Source organism: Lissotriton helveticus, chromosome 5_1 (assembly GCF_964261635.1).
Source record: "Lissotriton helveticus chromosome 5_1, aLisHel1.1, whole genome shotgun sequence".
NCBI lineage: Eukaryota > Metazoa > Chordata > Amphibia > Caudata > Salamandridae > Lissotriton > Lissotriton helveticus.
In genome coordinates, this window is record NC_136065.1 from 339,868,434 (window position 1) to 339,874,433 (window position 6,000).

Below are 6,000 nucleotides of genomic sequence, written 5' to 3' on the forward strand. Positions count from 1 at the left end.
CCAGAGGCCCTTGGAAAAGCACCCATCCCGACAGACCACGCACGGAACCTGGGCGTCATCCTGGACTCCTCACTCTCGATGACCAGACAAGTCAACGCCGTTTCATCATCTTGCTTCAACATTCTTCGCATGCTCAAAAAAACATTTCGCTGGATCCCCACCGAAACTCGTAAAACGGTCACCCACGCACTGGTCACGAGCCGCCTGGACTACGGAAACACCCTATACGCCGGTACCACCGCAAAACTCCAGAAAAAACTCCAACGCATCCAGAACGCTTCAGCCAGGCTCATACTAGACATCCCGCGTAAAGAACACATCTCTGGTCACCTGAAAAACCTACACTGGCTCCCCGTAAATAAGAGGATTACTTTCTGCCTCCTAACCCACGCACACAAAGCACTTTACGAACTTGGACCCGAATGCCTCAACACACGACTGTCCTTCTACACCCCCTCCCGTCAACTACGATCCTCCAACCAAGCCCTTGCCACTGTACCCCGCATCAACAGAACCACCATGGGAGGTAGATCCTTCTCTTACCTGGCAGCTAAAACTTGGAACTCTCTTCCTACTCACCTTCGCCTTACTCAGAACCACCTAGCATTCAGAAAGCAACTTAAAACCTGGATATTCGACAAGAAATTCCCCACCCTTCCTCAAGCGCCTTGAGACCCTACGGGTATGTAGCGCGCTATATAAATCTTTTGACTTGACTTGACTTGACATTAATAAAACAAATATATATTATTTATACCACAATTGTATTGTCTATCAGTATATTGAGGTTGTTGTCCATCCAAGTTTAAGTGTAACCTGATTTTAGACAGGTTTTGTTGTGGCCTAGGAAAAATTCTCATTAATTCTGTCAGTCACCAGGCCATTACTTACCACATGCTTTCTCAGGATCCAGAAAGACACCACCTTTCACAATACTTATCCAAGAAAGGAATAAACACTGCCAACATATAAGACCATTGCTGAGGAACTCGCAAATAATAACAAGTCACAACACCTCCCCATCCGAGAGGGTACGCAGAAAATCACAACACCTCCCCGTCTGAGAGGGTACACATCGCATGCTCCTCCTAGCAATGTATTGGATAGAATAATTAGAATTTAGACATCCCTGCTAGGAGCCAATTTCCCTTCCGTATCAACAATTACCCATTAGAGGGGAATCGCCCATCCCTCTGTAAGTACTTGGTAAAAAAGGGGCCTGACCTTCCTTCACATGGAATAAAGACAAATGATATGCTTCAAGGGCTCTTTATTACATGATAATAGGATGACAAAGGAAAGAAATAACTAAACATCACAGTAAACATTAGTAGCAATCATCAACACATACATATACATAGAGCCTGAAAATAAAAGACATAGTTAGATATAGTTAGATATACATGGAACACCTCACCATAATCTTAGGCATCTTGCATTCAAAGAAGGGTCCGCCTCTCTCTCCCTCTCTGGCTGGGTCAGGACTCTCTGTTCCACAAAAACAACTGCATGTTTGCACCATGATGTATCATCAGACCGCCAAAACCACCAGACCAGCATCTCACCCTCTCTCTGACCCCCTTTCTCTAATATAGAATGCAGCTCTCCATCGAAGTTTCTACCTAATTCCGCCTACAGTTCTCATTGGATTCCTGTACCAACTCGTACCAAGAGAGCACAACAAGCAGCTGGCCAAGCGTTTTGCTATGACTCCGGCATCGAGAGAGCACATTCTTCTGATAAGAACCGGTCCTCTCTGCTTCACTACTGGTGAACAACACATGGAATCTAAAATAGAACCTCTCACCTAAAGAGGCTCAGAAGATGGCTGCAGTTTAGAATATGGAGTTGCTCAAGCATAGGCCTCTACTACTTGGAAAACAGAATGATATTAGACCACATCAAAGCCAATAGGCTAAAGTCATAATTCACCTAACTCAAATAACACTATGAACTTAATCCCTCAGTATCCACTATGGTACACATGTGTGCACCATCACCAACAACACTGCACCTCAACATCCCATACCTTCTATTCTTTGGCAAGATTATTCTACTGAAAAACAGCAAGAGTATAGAACAGAAGAAAATAGGCATATGCAAGACCATCCTACATTAAGGCTAAGGTAACATAGCACACTAAAATCAGTACACAATGGTGGTGATCGAGGGTCATCACAGGGCATCAGACCACTAAACTGGCTGATTCACTACAACTTGCTGGAAGTTCGTCACATTCGGTTTGCAACCTATTTGTGCATTGATACATGCCTATGTTATATCTAAACCTTCCTCCAAACAAGCATGTACCTTGATTAACAGTGACCTAAGGGTATCACCAGGTGCGATACTCATTCATGCCCCCCTCTGGGAGGCCCCCATGGGTCAGTGTGTTGAGGAAGCGAAGCAATTGTTCGCCTCTGTCGCCTCCCCTGTTGCTACTAAATCACCCAGTCCAATGCATTTCAGTGAGAGGTTCAGGCAAGGGCCTGGCTTTCTAAATCTGAAGGACCCGACGACCCTCCCACTCCTTTGCAACTTTGACAACTTTGCATGACAATGAAGAAACAAGTAACTAATAACCTACCAAGTGCGTGCTGGCTGCAGCCCGTCCTCACAGACGTAACTCTCTGAAGGAGGGCCCCAGTGATTCTAGGTGGTGGCAGCAGAACTTAGCAGAAGAGCCCGCTTGACTAATAGTATTCTCCCCCACTATAGATAAAATCCTCAAGGCTAATAATTCCCTGACAAAACCACCTCTTATAACCACGAGTTGGTTTAAGGAATAAGTAAAAGTAAGTTTCACAATAAAGGCCGGATGAGGTCTGTTAATTTAAGCTTTGAACACCAAGGTTTTTTACTAATGGCATTCTTTCCTACAACAGATTAAATGCCTGAAGATAACCCTTCCCTGACTGAAGTATTCTTACACCCATAAGCTGGGTTATAATAGAGCTAGAGAAATAGTAAGTTTCACACTTGTGATGTACCCTGAAAACGCGCGCCTCTTGACTCATCTTTCCAGCTCCAACTAGGCACCCAGCGCGCCAATACACGGTGGCTAGATCAGCCCAAATATTTCTATATGTTTAGTGTGCACGGAAATAATTTTTATCATGCTACTGGGAGCGCAATAATCACTGTGTTAAGAATATAGTGTGTAGGGCCTAGTGCTAATTCTACTTACCTTACTGCAGTTTCAGGAAGCTCACCCTGTCCTGAAGATGATCTTAAATCATTAAAGATCGAAACGTAGTAGAGCCACGCAAGGAAATTCCCCCACCCCATTGTAAATAGCTCTGTGGACCTTACCTTGTTGTTGTTTTTATGTGACATTTCCTATAGCCTCACTTTGTTCACTCGTGTCACGATATGCACCTTGTCACTCATGTGAGCACCTGAAACACATTCTTACATGTTGAAAATATGGAATAAATAATTTTCTACTTGTTACCCTACACATTCTGCTCCCAAGATTGATTTAATAGCATACCCCCTCTTTTTAGGACCTATTCAGGCCACCAATGAACCATTGTTTACCCTAAACACGCTACAACCCCACGTTCACTTTATGGGGTACCCTTGTTTCTTAAAACTACTGTAAATTCCTGGCCACGTTATTTTATGAGGTTATGTGTGGAGACAGATTATGTACCATATTATAACCCTCTTTTAAAATGAGCTCTCATGTCAGTGTTTTTACTGTATTGTATTACTAAACAGCACTTCATAGGTTGCTGAGGGGTGTTGAAGCACATTTTGGATGCGTAGCATGCTGTATTGTAGGAGAGTGTTGCATTTGCTGTGATCCTCTAAAAGAAATGTTTTGGTGTTGTGGGTGAATGAACACAGATATACTCTTATCTTATCCTTCTGTGTATCCCCAGACAATGTAATGGATGATTAGGTGTGAGACCTAGAGGCACAAAACAGATTTGTGATTAGTGGACAGTTCTATTTTAGTCTGCAGGTGCGGTGCTATGTTTCTGGTTGTTTGTTCTGTAATTGGTAGGGAAAAGAGGCCAGGATCTACCAGGATGGTATGAGTTATTGGTAGAACAGGCCTCCCAAGTTTCCCAGGTCCAGTTCAGGTTTTTCTTTGAATTCTGGGACTTGTAGTCTTGTTTATTCCATTATACAATAGAAAAACTCAATTGGTTGCAGCATATCACGCATGGACCTGGGAAACTTGGCAGCTATGGTAGTACAATTGTGAAGGGTGGCAGTTGGACTAAAACTTACAGACAGCTACACAGTACTGACCTAACCAGATGATCAGCAGTATTCTATTTGTGTGTACACAAAAAAGTGGGTAATCAGAGAAGGCCTATTAATCTAGATGGTAATATGCACAAAGTCAGTGATGCTATCAAATGGGTAACATCAAAATGATGCCAACTGGGCAAAATGGGAGTAGGTGACATGAGCAGTAGCTCTGCACATTTTTAAAGGCATGGATACTGCATGCTGAGGTACAAATATGGCCCAAGAGGAGGAAAGAAGTGGGAAAAAATCAACGTTGGTTACCTGAGCGAAATCCACATATTCCACCTACTACTGCCAGGCTGAAGGAGAACAAAACGTTTGAGCAGGAGTTCACCAACAAATTCCTCTCATGCTTCAGAAAGCTACCAAAACAGATGAGCACTGGTCAGGCTAGCCATAGTCAGGTCATAGCACAGACCGTAGTCAACCTGGCGCACTGTGCATCCAGGGATGAGAGGTGGCGCGCTTGGTACCATACTCTCGTAGCACAAAAGTCTGCAATAGCAGACTGTAACCTGTGTCAGCACAAAGGGTTGTAAATTCTCACCAACAGGAAAACAAGCATTGGCATTGCCAATAGGTCTCGCTTGTGGGACCTTATAAGTATTTAGTTTTGCAGCACAATATCCTTGTTGCAACAAGGACATTGTGCTGCAAAACTAAATACTTATAAGGTCCCACAAGCGAGACCTATTGGCAATGGCAATGCTTGTTTATTTTTACAGGTAACTACAAAACAACTAAAGGCAACAACGTTAAGGGGGAACAACAAAGAGTGGGGGATGACATAAATAGAAGCTAGGAAGGCACGATAGAAAAAAAATAAAATAAATGACAATGTGTGCTCTGACCTCATGGTTTACCCCCTTCAGAGTAGGAGAGATTTTGGGATAGAACTTTCAGTACACAATGGGTGCAGGTACAATAGACGGGAAAAAAAGGACTTCCGTTTTTTTATTGTGTGTATGTAAAGCGCTCTGATACCTACGGGTCAAGCTAGCGCTCTATAAAAACTTTAAAAATAAAATTAATAAATTATCGTACAGGTGATGCTATTTAAATATTTTCATATGTATTTAGGAATGTGCTGCTTATAACCTTTCGGACACTTAAGCACTTCGGCATTGAGTGCACATAAGAGAAAATAGACGTAATGCCGATATTCAGAAAATTAACCCATTCGCTTCTGCAAGCATAATGAGCCCTGAGCGCCTTTGACGTGAGCCCAGCATTGACGCGATACCAGCAGTCTCCAGACGAAGAGCCGATATTACACAATTACCACGGACGAGCTGAAAGCCCTACACGAGGTTTTCCAGCTTGCGTGTAGAAACAATGCACAATTGACACCCATTAGAAATTTTGCAGCTTCCCTGGGGCACAGAATCGTAGCTGCAGAAGTCTTTTGTTTCTGTTTTAGGACAGGGTATCAGTGCAAATGTTGTTTGATTATACGAGGACAGTGCCTGGCGAGTGAAGTGCTGGGATTCAATGGTAAACACACGCAAAACCTCCCGGACATATGTTTTATGCGAATGAAGCCTGACGGAGGCGGTAGCAAAAAAAAAAAGCCTTTGATGCAGCAGGGGGCGGAGAGCAGGGGGCGGAGCGGGAAGAGCTGCTGGCGTGGGAGGGTGATTGATGGGATACAAGCGATTCCCTTAAGCAAAAGCAAATGGTGGGGGCCTGAAGGAGGAGGGGGTGCGAGGGATGAGTGAGGATGGGGTAGCAGGG